Raw genomic sequence first — 18403 nt, forward strand, 5'->3', positions numbered from 1 at the left:
AACTTGCCTTTGGGATTTCAGACCCCAACCATAACAAGCTACTGAGTTTCTTGAAAGAATCCCTCACACAAATGGCTGCTTAAATAATAATAGCTTGTAAAAGCACCAGGCACATAGACTGGAAAACTTCTAAAGTCAGTTTGCCCAAAGAGGAGGGAGCCAGATCTTTTGGTTACAAAACTAGTTTCCATGTTCATTAGGGAGACACAACCCCACTCTACAGATGAGAAAACTGAGGATCTAGGAGTCAAAGAATGAAGCATGCCAGTGCGGGGGTGGGGGGGCAGGGGGGAGGGGGTGTCAACCAGTTGTGACCTGTACTCTGTATTCTCTAGACAGTGATGGAAGGACACGGAACATAAAAGAGAAATCCTGCCATCCTTTCTTTTAGTTATTTGTACCTTCCCTGACTTCTACCATTTAAAGTGTGTGCAGTGTTCAACATAATTCTGAAGCTGTACATGCAGATTTTGACATTTCAGTTTCGGGAACAGTCAGCCTATGTTAGTCCCCCTATACATTAAATCATAATCTATATAGACAGCAGTTTTGAACGGTGTCCAGACAAGTAAGTTGTACTTCTGGTTGAAGTCAGACAGGTAGATGAAACTTTGATGACTTAATCCCTCCAGCGATTAAAGGTATGAGCAGACCCGGACCCTGCGCTGGAAAGAGGCTGCCAGAAAATTTATTAAGAGCCATAAAGTGCAGGGCCATAATTTCAACAGGTTATCTCACTTCCGAGGCTAATTGTTTTCCAAGGCTTGTCGGCTCGACCCATTCAGCATTCTTATCACCTGGGAAATGCAGGCTCCTTAGGATCTTTTCCAGCAAGCAGTCACCTCTATCCCTGCAGTCATGGCGGTATTTTTGCTCAGAGAGTTGTGGATTAGATTTAAGGGCCGTTGCTGCAGCCACAATGCGCAGCCTTGCTGATCTTCGGTGAGAGCTGTGGCGTCGCCCTTTGATTTATGGAGAGTGCTGCTCAAACCCAGCCCTCTGCTTTATTAAAGCAGCTTTTAGTCAGCATTAAGCCTCCCCAGCTCCAAAGCTCCCAAGAGCTCCACCACCCCACAAAGTCCCTTTGATAAGCAGCATTCTGGGTGACTTTGCTTTTTAGCCCGCCCACAGTCTTGACCTTCCAGGTGTGAGCTGGGGGTGGGCAGTTGGGGGCTGTGCGCAAGCCCAGCCTTCCTTTCCAAGTGGCTTTTCAATATCTGTTTTCTGACCCCATCTTGACCTTCTCAGTATGGCAGTGTTTGGCCTGAGGCTATACCTCTTCATGGTGAATTTCTTTCTCTGTCTCTCTCTCTCTTTTTCTCTGTTGCCCATTCAGGCTTTGAAGAGAAAGCCTTGGAGAGAGGCAGACACACGGCTTTGGGAGCTGCTTTCAAAGGCACTTGCTCTCTGAGCTGTGTTTTGAAAAATCAAGTGAAAGGGTGGGGGACCTCCCATCCCCAATAAAAGGGCACATTAGATCAAAGGGCATTTACATGTCCCCCCGGTGAACAGTCATTTGAAGGTATCAAGTATCCGAACCATGCTATGAGCGTGGAACTTTACTAGCGCTGTTATCTAACCTCTTCCTCCCACACACAGCCTGGGCCTGTGCAGGGGGCTGCAAGGGGATGCTATTCTCTACAGACACCAGCCCGGCTCAGTATCCCTAGCTTTTACCAAGGCTTCCCCAAGTTTCCCCTCCTCTTTGTCACTCTAAGGAACACCTTGAAGCAGGGTGGATAAACAGTCAGTTTAGGCTAAGATGGAGCTGGGATACCCAGCTGAGTCAGTCATCTTGCCCCTGTTGGAACAGAGGGCACTCTGCTGAATGGGTTTGCAAGGAGCTCTGGCACCAAAAAGCTGGGTGACCCAGGCAGTGACTGATCATCTGCCAGCCTCAGCTACCTAGTCCGTATTTGATTAGAGCTGACAATCATGGCGACTTTGAGGGTCCAGTGAAGACCACAGGAAGCATTTAACACAGCAGCTGAGCTCTGTGTTATTTACCATCTCCAGCCCTGGTTTTCACAAGGCAATGGATTGAAAGTGCACACAGCATGCAAATACCAGGAGAAATTAATGCTCTGCTTACAGCAACATGATGAACACTTGATCAGCTCAAGACATCTGGCCTTACCTAATCAACGAGGACTCAGTCAGATGCTAGAATGTCTTCAACATGTCTCATTTCCTCTACATTGGTGACTTGGGCAGCCTCAATCTCTACATTATTTTGTTACAGGTGATCCTGGTCACAATCTGCAGTTTCTTTTTCTTACCCTCTTCAAGGAACCGAATTGAAGGTTTGCAGAGATTGCACAGTAGAAAGGAAACTCTATTCCAAAGCAAAGCAAAGGAAAATAAAATAAAATAAAATAAAGCAACAGGTCAGGAAAATGCTCTGTTAAGAAGACAGTGGACCACAGGAGTGAAGGCGCTCAAGGGCCCTGATCACTGTTAGAGGTTTCCTTTGATGGAGTTCAAGGGAAGGGGGAGTTGGGTTGCCACAGGGCATACATAGCACAGTGGGGGTTTTGTTGTTGTTCCCAGGCTTGAATTAAGCCTTTGCTCGCTACACATCTGTACATGTTTTTCCCCATCATATACATGCCTAAGTATGCATAGGCATAACATGGTAAATAAGAGATTCCCCAAAGGTTCACTCAGGAGACAGATTACCTTACGGTGCACGCACCCCAAATCAGTTCAGATCAGCCCCCTTGCTCTCCTACCTGGTTCTAACCAGGAATATATTTAAGGAAAAACTGTCTAGGAAAAGGAGTTTTCAATGGTTTGTCAGGGGCAAAGAAGTATTTGATTTATTGGAAAGGCACATCGTTGTGCCTTGATGTGCTTGGGAGAGCTTGGGTACTGTCAGGAGAGGGGTATGCGAGCATTGTGCCTGCAAGTGATGGCCCTAGGTTGATAAGAGAATAGTTAGAAAAACATTTAACCCACTGAGCCAATCATCATCCCGGGCTACTACTACTCCCATGTTTCCCTGCCTCAGCTTTGCTTCCTGTCTCTGTGTTAATTGTATTATCATCTCCTTAGAACAAAATGATCTTGACTTTTTCCCTACCAGTTACTACAGTGAATTTTCATTAAAAACAAAATATATAAGCAAATATTAAGTGCATGACCGCAGTAATAATTACAGCATGGTTTTGGTGTTTAGAAATGCAAGCTGAGCTAGAAGGAGGTACCTGGGAGTCACCGAGGCTTCTAGCTGATAAAGTCACTTCGGAGAGATGCACAGTGAGCGTTCAAATTCTAGAATTTCAAGGACAGTCAAGGAGGGGAGGGGCCAGTGTGTGAAATAGAGCCGGAGTGGTGCGAGTCTGGCGTGTTGATATTCTAGGAGAAGTTCTCCACAAGGAGATCTTGCTTGGCTCCCTGGTGCCACCTGCCCATGGTCCTTTGACTCTGGCTCTCCAGCAGCAGGTGGTTGCCGATCCTTCTGGAAACATCAGGGACAAACCAGTCTGTATGCAAAGAAAAAGCACACCAAATGTGACCCTTCTGCGCAGTTCCTTCCCAAAGCCTGAGACTTGCATTAGCATTAGAACAGGCCTCAAAGTTCATCCAGTCTCCTGTCTTTTAAGCAGATTTTGACCTTGGCCCAGACTAAGACATACAAGTCACATCTCAACCCATTACATATGTACATTTATGCATTAAAAATAAGGTTCATAAAATAGTACTGACTTGTGCCATTCTAAATTCTGTTTCATTTCCATCAAAAAAAAAATGCCCCATAAAGTGATTCTTGTGACCCATCTGAACTGAAACTCAGAATTTTAAAAAAATAAGACCCTCAAAATGACATAACAAAATACTATATGCTGGGTAGCCTAAATCAAAGTAATGTGCTGGCCCACACTTGTAGATGCTAGAAGATGGAAGGAAGTTGGGTGTCAATAATTATGGCTCCTTCTCCAGCCCCTTACTGGGGAATCTACCCCCTGTGTCTTTCCTAGGTTTGATGTTCCTTGACATTTCTTGGTTTCAAAACACTCCTCTCCATTCCCTGCCTCAACTTCAATCAAGTGGCATCCTTTCACTGTGTCCAAAAATCCCCTTTCTATAAAGCTGCTAGACTTAACACACCTGTAGTAGGGACCTTCAGAGAAGCAGGGGGATCAAGAGTTCAAGATCCCATGATAGGCCAGTCAGTGAATGCCCTCTCCTTCCATCTCTGCTCCATTTTTGTCCCTGTATTTCTTTGAACAGGAATAATTCTAGGTCAAGAATTTTGAAAGTAGGTTGCTGATCCCATCCATCCACTGGGGGCCCTGTCTATCTACTGGAGGTGATCTCTTCATCACCCTACTGTTGGGCATTTTGGCTAAGGTCATCCTCATTGAGTTCTGGGAGCCTCTCATATCCCAGGTCTCTAAGACTGTCTAGATGGTCCCCACCCCCACCCCTCTCAGCTGCATGTTTCCATTCATTCTCCTGACCCTCTTGGCTTCTCTCCTGTCTTCCCCATCGTGCCCCCATTTTCCCTTGCCCTTCCCTCTCCCACCCTGGTTCTTCCCCCCCCCAACCCCCCTACCCTGCTTTTCATGATTATATTGTTTCCCCTTCTAAATGGGCCTTCCTTCTTGTTAAACTTCATACAGTCTGTGAGTTGTATCATAGGTATTCTGCATGTTTGAGCTAATATCCACTTGTCAGGCACCAAACCTGACACTATTACTGATGCCATGTTGTGCTTGCAGACAGGAGACTAGCATGGCTGTCCTCTGAGAGGATCTACCAGCAGCTGACTGAGACAGATGCAGATACTTAACAGCCAACCATTGGACTGAGGTTGGGGATCCCTATGGAAGAGTTAGGGGAAGAATTGAAGGAGTGGAAGGGGATGGTAATTCCATAGGAAGAAAAACAGTGTCAACTATCCTGGACCTCTGAGAGCTCTCAGAGACTGAGCCACCAACCAAAGAGCATACTTGGGATGGTCCCCTGGCACATATGTAGCAGAGGACTGCCTTGTCTAACCTCAATGGAAGAAGATGTACATAATCCTGTAGAGACTTGATGCCCCAGGGAAGGGGGGTGCAGTGGGAGGGGGTGGATGTGTAAGGGAGTGGGGAGGGGAAGCACCTGCTCAGAGGCAAAGGGGAGGGGAGATGGTGGAAGAACTCTTGGAGAGGGCACCGGGAAGAGGGGCAACATTTGGAATGTAAACAAGTAGAACAATTTAAAAATAATATAATGAAATGCATTATTTTGTACAACTTACAATGTAAGTAAAAAATACTAATAAAAATGTTATATCCATCACAAAAAAAAAGAGTTCAAGATCACCTTTGCTATATAGTGAGATCAAACCTAGCCTTGGTTATCTCAGACCCTGTTTCAACTCTCTCCCCATAACCCCTAGCTGGTAAGGTTTTAGATTTGAGCCCACCTCTAACCCAATGCAACCTTATTTTGACTGGATTATATTAGCCAAGTCCCTATTTTCAAGTGGAGACCCTATTTACAAATGCCAGCAGAAAGGACTTATTAACCTATGGGACAAAACTATGCAAGCCAAACAGTAGCTACTATCCAGAGAATCACCCCATTTGTGATTGGCATCAATCAGCCTTTTAGCCTTTGCTTATGGTGCAGCAAAGACACTTAAGGCTGAACTTCCAGTGACTGTCATGCAGAACCTGCCAGTGCCTTCTCAAGGTAAGTGCTGGGGATGTCTGTCCTCTTTTACAGAAAATAAAATTTAAAAAATCATAGTTTTCTAGGAGGACAGAAAAGACTGACAAAGAAAATGGACACAATGTGTGTCTGCCCTCCCAAATCCTCCCTTATGCAGAAATGAAACATTTGCTCTCCCTGTAGACAACATGAAAGAACTAGAAGTCGCTGAGAGTTGCTGCGAAGCGTTTGATTTCCTAATGCAGGTAGCACACCTCCTTTCTGTTTCTTCTTTCTCTATGTTCTTCCCCACCATGAGTCTCCACAGGATAGCTAGAAGTTCTCTGACCACCTAGCATGCATACATAACCAAGATCCAAGGCCAAACTGAGCACACTAAATATGATGAAGCCAACAAATAATATTTAAAATGGCCAATACTGGGGCTGGGAAAATGGCTCAGTGAGTAAAGTGCCCAACAGTTACACAAGCATGACGACCTGAACTTTGACTCCCAGCACCTACATTCAATAGCTGCATGTGGCAGCGCACACCTTTGATGTCAGGACAGGGAAGGCAGAGGCAGGACAAGAGTGATGGAGAGACTCATTGTCAACCTCTGGTCTTCATTAGCAAGTCTATACATGTGCATGCATACCCACCCACACACACTTGCACAAACACACACATACACACACACACACACACACACACACACACACGCAAGCAAGCACAAATGTACATAAATAAATAAAATTGTTAATAGTCAATATTAAGCACTTGATATGCAACAGGTATAGTTATATTATACATATAGTTATATGTGTGTATATATGTATATGTACATATACATATATATGCATATAGTTATGCTATAGTTTTAGCACAATAAATGTATTAATTCTAATGACTAATCACAGTATTATACCTGTCTGTGCCTGCCAATCCAAATAATGAAATTTAGATGAACCATGCTTTCAGGGTCCATACTATTAGCCACCAGAGCAATGGTTCTCAACCCTCCTAATGCTGTGACCCTTTAATACACTTCCTTGTGTTGTGGTGGCCCCAACCACAAAGTTATTTTTGTTGCACTTAACTGTAATTGTGCTACTCCTATGAATCATAATACAAATATTTCTGGAGACAGGGTTTGCAAAAGGAGTCTTGACCCACAGATTCAGAACCACTGTGCCAGAGAAAGAAGCCAGGGGTCCTGATAGCACCATTGAAGTGTTAGAAGGTTCATTTTTTAGTTGGTTGATGCCAATAAATGAAGCTGATTTCAATCTCGGCTGTCATATGGAGATTACCTCCTAGGGTCCTCAAGAGTGTCAAGGAAGGGAAACTACAGCAGTCAACAACATCCAGACTACAGCAGTTCTCCATGAGCACATGCCGTTAATGCTCAACCATTTCAAGAAGCAGATCAATTAAATGAATCATGTGCCAGGCAGAATAGCATCGTGCCAAGGCATCCTCGTCCTAGGGACCTGCGACCATGCCACTGTTACCTCGCAAAGGGATCCCTATAGCCATGACCAAGGTTAGTGATCTCAAGATAGAGATTTGAGTTTGGATTAACTGGGTGGGCCCATTCTATTCACAGGAGTCTGAAAGCCAGGAACACGACCTCCCCCCCCCAAGCCCCCCCAACTCCAGTGAGGGAGTCAATGGCAGCAGCTCAACGGGCAGCTGCGAGAGAAACGTCCAGTGCTCTGCTGCTGGTTCTGACCTGGATGTCGGAGGCTGTGTGTCGGAGCAGAGAGGCCTGAGAAGCAGACAGCCAGTAAGACAAGCCTGGAGCTGAGCTCTGCTAACACCTGACTAAGAGAAGGAACTGACTGTCCCCTAGAGCCCAGGGTAAAAGGACAAGCTCTCCCTGAACCTCAACAGCCAGGCTGGACTTCTGACCTACAAAACTGTGATAGGGCATTGCCATTTCTTAAGCCTTAAAGTCTGTGGTGATGTGTTATAGCTACAATGTATTAAGAAGAAAAAAAAATGCCTGATACAAATCAGAATGGAATTTCAGACATGATCTAGAAACTCCCCACCTTTTTAGAAGCTGAGACTTGTAGCTTAGCATGAAACAAAGATTTGGGGGTAAGAGTCTGTGGCTCATCTTGTTTTAAAGCCAAGCTCCGGCTCTCCTAACATCCCATTCATCGAGTCCCAGGGGAGCCACACATGAAATCAGGAAGGGAGTGGGGCCTGCTGCGTTGGAGAGAGGAAGATAGGAGACCCCTCTCCTCCCCAACTGGCATTTCTGCACAGCTGGTCCAGCACGGTCTGGGAGTACTGTGGAGGAAAGGGCACTGCTGTGTATCAGGGATGCAGAGCACAGTGGGCATATGGGCTAGAGCTGGGAGGGCCGAGGTTAAACGGGGCAAATGTCTGTGCAGGTGTTCACAGTAGCCTCTCTGAAAAGCACCCGACGTGCAGCCGGGCGATGTTGGTATTTGATAATGAGTACAAAATGCCACCGTCTAATGTCAGAAACTCCATTTAAAAAGAGAAGAAAAAGAAAGCTCCCTTGATTCCCTTGCCCACTCAACCTCTGCAGCGAGTGAGCTGGGGTCACCGTGGACCTTGTGTGGCCCAGTTGCTGTCCCTGTCAAGGCTAATGAGCACACACTTTTTAGCAAACCAGTCAGGTTTCAGTCTGAAGGTTAAATTGAGGACAAAGTTGACTTTGAGGTGACAGGGGTCTGTCTGTATTTTGAATCAAAATTTGCTAACAGCAATAGTCCAGCTCTCAAGAGAAATGCCTGTCCATCGTTAACATGCTGCTTAGGGAGTGTGCAGCCTCCTAATTAGAGATTGGGAAAGCTATGGATGCTGAGACCTGCCCCAATACAGATTACAGGGCTGGTTTGTCAGACACAGCTACATCGGCTGACAAGAAACCAGTTATGTAAAGATGTGAGAAATGGCAGTGTGGCACCAATTTTCCGGCATAAAATCTACCTCTAAAAAGATGTAGCTTCATGCAAAATCTGCCTCATCATTTGAATAACAAAATAAGATATGCAAAAAATAAATAAATAAGACTCCTCAAAGAGTCTGCATTCAGGTCACAGTGATTACAAGCAGGGGATGGATATTTTCTGGTGTTGTATGGAGAATGTTTTGTGTGGAAAAGAATAGAATTTAGAAATGGAGCTGAGATAATACCAGGGACTTTGCTTTTGACTATCAAGGAAGTTCCCAGGCAGGTTTTTCTGTCCCTCATGGATTCCTGGAAGTCATGGCAAAAGCAGCCATTAAAATTCATTAGACAAAAAGCAAACTTCTTTTGCAATGGATGGCATTCGCCTCGAGACTGATAGTCCTGTTCCTGAGACACCTCGTGTCTGGCAAACGCTATCTGTGTGTGTCTGTTTCTTTCTAAACAGTTCTCTTGCTCTTTAATCTCAGGAATGTTTTCCAGTATAAACGTTCTTTTTGCACTACCCATCACCCACTAGGGCATCCCACGTACTAGCCTCAAGATGCACTCTTACAAACAGGTTTCTGAGGTTGCAAGGAAATTTCTCTGTCCTCAGCATCAGGGTTTGAAATTAAGAATAACAAGAAAGGGGTCTTGTTGTATTTGGAGGTAGGGAGTGTTGTATGTGTATATATGGAGGCCAGAAAACAACATTGGGTGCTATCTTCAGGGATGTCATCTACCTGCTTTGAGACAGGGTCTCTCAATGGCCTGAAACTCACCAAAGAGGCTAGATTGGCTGTCCTATATCCCCAGTGCTGAGATTAGAGGTATGCTCCAGCATACCTACCTCAATTTGGAGGGGTGGGGGTGGGGGTGCTAAAGAGAGCCAAAAAAGTTAACACAAGGGCTCAGTGGCCAGTTGGCGGGACACCATCTTTTAATAGGTTCCACAGTTTGGGCATCTGTTGGTTGCCTGATGTGGGGAAATAAAGGGGGTGGGAGAGACCCGAGTCCTGCCAGAGCTCGGAGACACTGGGTGGGCAGACTCACTGTGGGAAGCCATGGAACCCCAGTCCAAGGGGGATAGGTAGGGAGCAGTCTGGGGTCCCTGGACCTCACGGAACCCAGGGTCGACAGGTTCTAGTTCTTGGGCATTGCAGGACATCACTGGACACCACGGAAGAGCTGAGAACGAGTGGGGGCCCCTGGGAGGTGGCTTGGTCAGCCCTGGGGCTGAAGGGAGAAGGGGCATGGGCATAAGGCACTGTGGTTCACCCTTGGACAAGAGCCCTTGGTCCGGTCTGGCAACTGGAAATGCTGGGAGGCTTTCCTGCGAGAGATTAGATTCGGCTCTTTAGGGGAAGGCCTATTCCATTGCTCCAACGCGGCAGATCTTGATGAGTAGAGATGGTCCATGGTTTTAGAGCTTTATTGTAGAAAAGCAGAAAGAGAGAGAAGAGTAAAGAAGCTGAGGGTGGCCATGACCATGGGGGGGGGGGGGGGGGAGGGGGGACGGACAAGGAGCAAGACCGCTAAAGAAAAAGCAAAAGAAGCAAGAGAGAGAGGAGGGGCCAAGCAGCCCCTTTTATAGTGGGCTGGGCTACGTTGCTGTAGCCAGGTAACTGTGGGGGTGGAGTCTAGCCTGAATATCAGGCTCCTGCTTGGGGCATTGCCTACATAACTGATAGCCACAGGATGATGGAGTTGAGGGCTCGTGACTTCTGGGGGCATAGTTTATGGTTCTGTCGAATTTTCTACTGGGTCTCTGGAGTAAGCCTTGCTCAACCAGAACACAGACAGCCTTTGACAGTCCAACAGGCATCCCTGACTCTCACCTTTGTGCAGCTAAACCCAGATGACAGTACCAATGTCCTCTTCACAGATGCAGCCCAGTATTCACTTGTTGGTGATGGATGGGACCAAATTAGAGTCTTCCTTACAGTCGGTAGCTGCCTTCAGAGGTAGCACATTATACTGGTCCAGTCCCTTCTGTGTTGCTATCATGATCAGTAGGAACACCGCCTCCAGAAGCCACAGTGTGGGTCCTGGCTCTGCCATGGGGACCGTGGACCCTCAGGGCCTGCACATACTCTGCAAAGTAAGCTCAAAGCCATCTCGCTGGGAGACAGGTCCCTCCTGGCTTCTTATGTAGGTGTTGGGAATCCAAACTGAGGTCCTCAGGTCAGACCTCCGTCTCTATTTATGAAAGTCCGCTGCACCAAAAGCTGGGAGCAAAGAAACGGAGCAGAAAGATTCCTGTCCTTCACAGCTGCCAACTTTCCTCTCCCCTACATAGCCAAGAGGAAAACCCCAGCCACAGCAGGCACCAGAGGAGGGAAACTGGGGTGGAATCCTTACTCTACCACCTGCTCTGTAAGTGGAATGAATTATTGAACCTTTGGAGACACAGTGTCCTCGTTTATGAGAAGGTGTTAATTCCTGCCGAAGGGGATGTTTAAGATGAATGATGTCTTTTTAAGGACTAGCTCAGCATGCCCTTGAGGCCTTGAGTTCAATCTCCAGGCGGGGGTTGGGGAGAGATATAGGGAGAGCACTATGGGAGAAAGATAATAAGAGGTGAATATTAAAACGTTTAAGTAAAAATTGCTATATTGAAATCTATTACTCTATATGCTAGCTTAAAAAAAATAATAAATTTAAAAGTTGTCCATGTGAGGAGTACACCTAACCTAAGAGTTACCTCCTACAAGTCCTCAGCCTCTGTCCCTCCCTCCGTCCCTCCCTCCCTCCCATCCTCCCTCTCTCCCTCCAGCCTCACTCAACAACAACCTAGCAACTCCCAGCGGTGGCCTGTGGTCTCTTCCTTATTACCTACCATTATTCTTTTTAAACTGTGTATCAAGAGTTAAGACACAGGAGAGAGAGAGAGAGAGAGAGAGAGAGAGAGAGAGAGAGAGAGCTCTGAGGAAAATGCTGATGCTGCTTAGTGGGTCATTCATAGGAGGATGTCCTGGCTCCATTCTCTTGAGATTTAGCTCAAGAGAAAGCAGCATAAACAACAAATACTACACTAGGGGGAACAAGCGTTGATCAGAGCACACCCAGAAAGGATCATGGATACAGGTAATCTAAGCACTCAAACTGATAAAGGAGAATTGAGGTCGGTCTGGCTGCACAGCAAGGCCCCACCTCAAAATAAAGAGATTAGGTAAAATAAAATAAAATAAAATAAAATAAAATAAAATAAAGTAAAGTAAAAGCTGACATGATAACAACCCATTCATGAGCTCAGAGGTTTTCTGTACTTGAGAAACTGGAAGTTAGTAATGGGTAGTTCTTGCTTAAAGATGGCAAGCCCTGGGCTGGAGTGATGGTTCAGCTATTAAAGGCTAGGCTCACAACCAAAAATATTAGATTAGGGCTTTGCTCTCTGCCTGCTGAGTCGGATGAGAAGTTTGGGCCCTTGATATCAGCTTCACAGTGAAAGCGAAATTGATTTAAAATCTGTTCATAAGCCATCTTCTGACTTACATCCTCTCAGAACTTGCAGCAATAATAATAATAATAATAATAATAGACACTAGAGAAGCAACTCAACTTACCTCATTACCTTAGATTTTACACTTCATGTTTGGTAGCTCGACAAGGGATGCTACAGTCTTTTATGATAGCAATCTTTTATGATATTCTTTTTATTACACTAGATGGCAGGGGAATTGCCCCAAATTAATAAAAACCATATGCTGGGTTTTGATTAGAGATCACTTTGGAATAATGATGGAGCCGGCTGGGGAATGAGCCAGGAGCATCCCCTTCCCGGTTCAGTCATCTGCCTTTCAGATCCCTCTGGCGGCCATTCCTCCCCATCTTTGCCTTTATGAACAAAACCAAGATAATAAAAATCTCTGGTGAATATATTGGTCACCAAGAGATGCACTGTACTCTGAAGTGTCTTCTTCACTACTGAAGATAGTGCTAACACTTCACGGTCGTAACTGGGACAGTGGCTTCTACGACGCACTGGGGCCTCTGAGCATTCAGTTTCTGGCCTGGCAGAGACCGGTTCCTTCAGTGTGTAGAGAAACTGGGAAATTTCTCCTGTGGGAAGAATAAACTTTCCTATATGTCTCCAAGAGCCTCTGTGCTTGTTGGCCTCAGCGTACCCAGAAACTAATTTTTACAATTTGACAATGCTTCTAGAAACATGAGTAAATGAAACCCAGCAAGATTGTCCATCTTTCAAACTAGAATACTTTCTTTCATTCCTTACTTCAGATTCACCAAGCTATAAAGATCACCTAGGAAACGTGTAACAATTCCTGTTCTGGGCTCAGCTGTTAAAAGCCCATACTACTCTTGGGCAGGACCTAGGTTCTGGTCTTAGCACACTCATGGCAGCCCAAAAATGTCTGTAACTGCAGTTCCAGGAGAACTGACACCTTCTTCTGGTCCCCATAAGCACCAGACATATACATGGCACACATACATCCAGGTAAAAATACTCATTCACATGAAGTAACAATGAATAAATCTCTCTTTTAAAATGATGGTTCCTGGACCTCTTCCAGCAATTCACAGTCAATAAGGCAGGGGTTTGACAGCAAATGATCCTATTCAGATAAGCTGGATACTGCTCTTGAAGAAAACCTAGCAGGAACTTTCAAAATGTCTTAGTGTGACTTAAATCATTGCACTTGAAATAAAGATTTTAAACCCAGATCCCAGCCTTTCAGGCACAGACCACGTGACCCTGGGAAATGTATCCACTGTAGGACTTGGTTTTCTAATATGGAGAATGGCAATAACAGCACCTATGTCACATGGATGTTGAGTATTGGAATTCTCTGTAAGCAATGTTTAGTGCTGTGCCTGATAGTTACACTCACCACATATCTAAGTAGATAGTCCTGAGATTAAGAAGTGCTTCAGGGACAGGAGTTGTTAAAGGTTTATCTCTGAATGTTTCCCAGGGGATCACTGTGTTTGAACACCTGATCCCCAGGTGGTAGTATTGTTGTATTGTTGTAGACCCTTCCAGATGTGAAGCCTCACTGACAGAAGTAACTCTGCGCTTCTTCTTCTTCGGGAAAACACCAATTGTGATTGACGCTGGTGCAGCGGGAGGGCCCGGAGGACCAGGGGGCCCAGGATTAGGAGGTCGCGGCGGTTTCCGCGGAGGATTCAGCAGTGGTCTTAGGGGCCGCGGTTGTGGCCGAGGCTGTGGCCGTGGTCGAGGCCGCGGGGCTCGTGGAGGTAAAGCTGAAGACAAGGAGTGGATCCCCATCACCAAGCTGGGCCGCCTGATTAAGGACATGAAGATCAAGTCCTTGGAGGAGATCTACCTGTTCTCCCTGCCCATTAAAGAGTCTGAGATCATTGACTTCTTCCTAGGTGCGTCCCTAAAGGATGAGGTTCTGAAAATCATGTCAGTGCAGAAGCAGACTCGGCTGGCCAGCGGACCAGGTTCAAGGCTTTTGTCGCTATTGGGGACTACAATGGTCACGTTGGTCTTGGTGTTAAGTGCTCCAAGGAGGTTGCCACTGCCATCTGAGGGGCCATCATCTTGGCCAAGCTTTCCATCGTCCCTGTGCGGAGAGGCTACTGGGGGAACAAGATTGGCAAGCCCCACACTGTTCCATGCAAGGTGACAGGCCGCTGTGGCTCTGTGCTGGTGCGTCTCATCCCTGCCCCCAGAGGCACTGGCATTGTCTCTGCTCCTTTGCCCAAGAAGCTCCTGATGATAGCTGGTATAGATGACTGCTACACTTCAGCCAGAGGCTGCACTGCCACCCTGGGCAACTTTGCTAAGGCCACCTTCAATGGCATCTCCAAGACTTACAGCTACCTGACCCCCGACCTCTGGAAAGAGACTGTCTTCACCAAGTCTCCTTATCAGGAGTTCACGGATCATCTTATGAAAACCCACACCAGAGTCTCTGTTCAGAGGACCCAGGCTCCAGCTGTGGCTACCACATAAGGATTTTGTACAAGAAAAATAAAAGAATTAAGTCTGCTAAAAAAAAGAAAAGAAAAGAAGAAGAAGAAGAAGAAGAAGAAGAAGAAGAAGAAGAAGAAGAAGAAGAAGAAGAAGAAGAAGAAGAAGAAGAAGAAGAAGAAGAAGAAGAAACTCTGCAGAATCAAGGTACTGAAGGTTATAACCACTTTGGTTCAGGCCTTCAGGCCTGCCTCCTCTGCTTCCTAGTCTATAGCCACAAAGTAAACAATAATTTACCACACACTCAGGTTATCATGAAACTTCCTCCACCGTGATAGACTGTGGCCGCCGAAAGCATGGGCTAAAATCAACCTTTCCTCTCTGAAGTTGCTCCGGTCAGGTATGTGTCACGGTGATGATTGTAACTAATACAACAATTTAAATAAACAAATAATGGAAGTAAACCAAGAAAAATCTTGGGATAATCATAGGCCAAAGTTTGAGGAAAATGAAAGGAAACAAGTAAGAGAAAGTTAAAAGGTGGTAGGATATAAACATGTTAAAATAAATAGGGGGAAATCCATAATTGTTCTCACTAGATTCCTGAATTCTGGGCAGTTGTACCACTTAAGATAGAAATATACCTTAGTCATTTTTCTTATTTGGAGAGCAAGTATGTTTTAAAGAGATTCAAATGGGTACTAAATTGTCAAGGAGTGGTCCATGGTGACATTTTGATATGTCAATGTAACTAGGTTTCAGTCTTCACTCATTCAAGCGCTAACTTAAGGGCTACCATGAAAAGGCTGTGGCAGATATAAGCAAGGCCCTGATCCCTGCTTGAACTTAGCGTTTGCCCTCCTGGGCCTGCAGGACCTGGACTGACCAAGTAGATGGCCCTAAAGCAAGCTGGCCTTTCCTTAGAGAGAAAGGGTTCAAGCTTGTGCCCGTGGGGTTCTAGCTTGCCCTTCATTGTTCTTTCCTCTTGGCCTGGCATATCTGTAATACACTGCATCACAGTCTCTATCTAGCATCTCTGTTGTCTCTCTGTCACCATGCTTATGCCTATTTCTCTACCTAGGAGTAAGGCTGCCTTTCCCTGGCCTGTGCGAGAAACTACATGAGTAGCATATACAAGGGAATTATATGACTATTTCTGGGACAACGCTGTCTCCTGTCCTTTTGCAGACATTGTCTAGCCAGTGTAGTGTCTAAGAGGAATGACCAGAGATGCAGCTCCAAAGAAGCATAAGGACTGTGTTAATAAAGACATTGTGTCTTTACTTTTAAAGTGACTAATTTAGAAAAAAAATCCATCTACAGCAACTTGGAATGTTGTGATAAGTACTGAAGAAATAACATTGGAGTCTTGTTTTGTTTTGTTGCTTTTTTTTTTATCACTCTCCTAGTAATCTAAAGAAATTTCAGTTTTATCCTAATGTAACCCTGGAAATGCCTAGGAGATTTATGACAAGCATAGGTAAAGAAACAACAGTTAGAGGGAGCACTGAGTTGTTTAGCCACCATATAAAACAGCAAATCTGGGACCATGTGTCCCAAAGCCCTCACACCTGCTTCTCTCCTGATTTGTGGGAGTAAGGGATGGAAGTCAGAGAGCATTTACACTTTGCTTGCAGCAAAAGGGGGCTACCACTTAACAGTAGATCTTAGAGAGAAAAAGATGAGTATGTCATTAAAATTCAAGTTACAGACTTTCTTGGTGTGTCAAGGCGTTCCGGAGGTTTGATACGGATCCCTGTTATAGTCCACCTTCATTTCTAAGGCACAGAGGCAACATTCACATTGAATTTAATGAGTGAATCTTAGCCTGGTCTTGCTTCTTCCTGTTCTTAATTTTTCTACTGATGTATGTGCTGCATGTGTGCAAGAAAATTCTTTCCTGGAATTGTTCTGGTAAGATTCAAGAAAGAACAGTGAGACCAGAGGATCTAATGTTTTGACTACTGCTGAGAGCCCAAGAATCCCCTGGAACACTTAGTAAGTCCTGAGTCCCTCCATCACTCTCTGTCTCGACCCCTGCTATCAGAGGCCAATGAGCTAACGGGATGATAAGGATGACTTGAACTGAGTTCATCCAGGATGAGAAATGAGGGGACTTAGCTCACCCTCTGAGTTAAGAGAACTGGGTAAAGCCTCAGGCTGCACATCTCTAACATACTCCCAAGGTAGAGACTTCTACAACCAACCCAGTAACAACTCCTTGAGGAGCCATTTGACAAGTGCCACTCCTTACTGACAAGAAATCATAATTGTTTCTGTATGGGTTGAATAAAATAGCCCCCATAGGCCCACAGGGAGTGGCACTATTAGGAGGTGTGGCCTTGTTAGAGGAAGTGTATTACTGGGGGACAGGCTTTGAGGTCTCATATGCTCAAACTAAGCCTAGTATGTTAGTTTCTCCCTGCTTCTTCAGATCAAGATGTAGAATTCTCAGCTCCTTCTCGAGCACCATGTCTGCCTGAATGCTGTCATGTTTCCCACCATGATGATAATGGACTAAACCTCTGAAACTGTCAGCCAGCCCCAATTAAATGTTTTCCTTTATAAGAGTTGCTATGGTCACGGTATCTGTTCACAGAAATGGAAACCCTAACTAAGACAGTTCCAAGATGAGTTACAGAACATGAGTGACTGTAAAAAACAAAGTTGGATGGTGCTTACCAGAGGATAAGGTAAGCAGTGACCAGGTACCAAGAGGCTAAATGGATTAACTTATAGTTAGGTGGAAGCAAGAAGGCTGGTGTTCAGTTGTAAAGGAGGATGGTTACAGATTACAATGTACCATAGATTTCATAAAGCTAGAAGGAAGGACTTTCAAGTAGTCTTACTATACATAAATAATGAACATTTGAGGGTAATGAGGAAACACTAATTTAAACATTGTATAATATATACATGAGGTATATCAATTTTTCACATATTATCCATTATCATCACAATGTTTATGTTTTTATGTGCCATTTAAAATTAAGTTAATAAAGGTTAGATGTAAAAACAAGAAAGAAAAAAAAACCTAAATGTTAACTTCTGCTTACTTGAAAGAATGAAATGGTTGGTTGGCAATGGAGATTCCAGGTTTATACCCCAGACCAGTATTTGGTGCTGGTTGAGATTTACAGCTGTGGCAATGTTCCGTTACAAACTCCCCAGAGAAGTCTTCCCAGAAAACCTTGAGAAGAGGCTCTCTGCCATTTCTCCCACGCACCCTGAGCACAGGGCAAGCCGCAATGGCCTCCTGGGAGATCTGGGGTCTGCAGGCCAGGTCAAGGCCATCCTTCCCGTGTGGATGTGTCTGTTTTCTGTCTCAGCCAGCAACTTCCCCCAGTGGCTTCCCTTACCCAACCAGCCAGAGCCCAGAGCCTGGGGACACCCATCAAAGCCCTGCCCTGTGGCTGAGCAGAGGGTGGGCTCCTTCCATTCATTTCCCAGGCCCCTCCCCCTAGCATCCTGGATAAACTCAGACAGCTTAAGTCATCCTTATCGTCACACTAGCAAATGTGGCCATGCAGGGCAGAAACACAGGAAAAGGCCAAGACAAAAGGAAAAGCACACCACACCCTCCAGGCTCTGCAAAGCCAACCACTCCTTCCTCTTGCCTAGCAGGATGTAACATCTCCGGCATAATTTTTCCCCTCCTCTTTGTCCTCTTTTCTCCTTTTCTTTTCAAATAGACACATTTCAAATGTCAGTGGATGGCAGTGGGGCCAAGTCAAATGGGAGGAGACTGAACAGCTGAAAGGACTTGATCTTTGCAGCAGTTACTTCAAGGGAAGCTGGGACTCTCGCCCGCCCGTGCAGAGAACAGAGAATTCACAAGTAGCTCGAGTGCGCATTTGTTGTGCAACTCAGACTCTCTCTCTCTAGCTGACCTTCATTTACAGACCTGAACCAAAGCAGTTACACTCAGG

The 18403-nt window shown here is 45.4% G+C and overlaps 1 pseudogene; it reads left to right on the forward strand.

Moving 5' to 3' along the window:
* Positions 1 to 5657: 5657 nt before the first annotated feature.
* Positions 5658 to 14516, forward strand: Gm11599 (annotated as a pseudogene).
* Positions 14517 to 18403: the final 3887 nt, after the last annotated feature.

The sequence above is a fragment of the Mus musculus genome, chromosome 1 (assembly GCF_000001635.26).
Source record: "Mus musculus strain C57BL/6J chromosome 1, GRCm38.p6 C57BL/6J".
NCBI classification, from domain to species: Eukaryota; Metazoa; Chordata; class Mammalia; order Rodentia; family Muridae; genus Mus; species Mus musculus.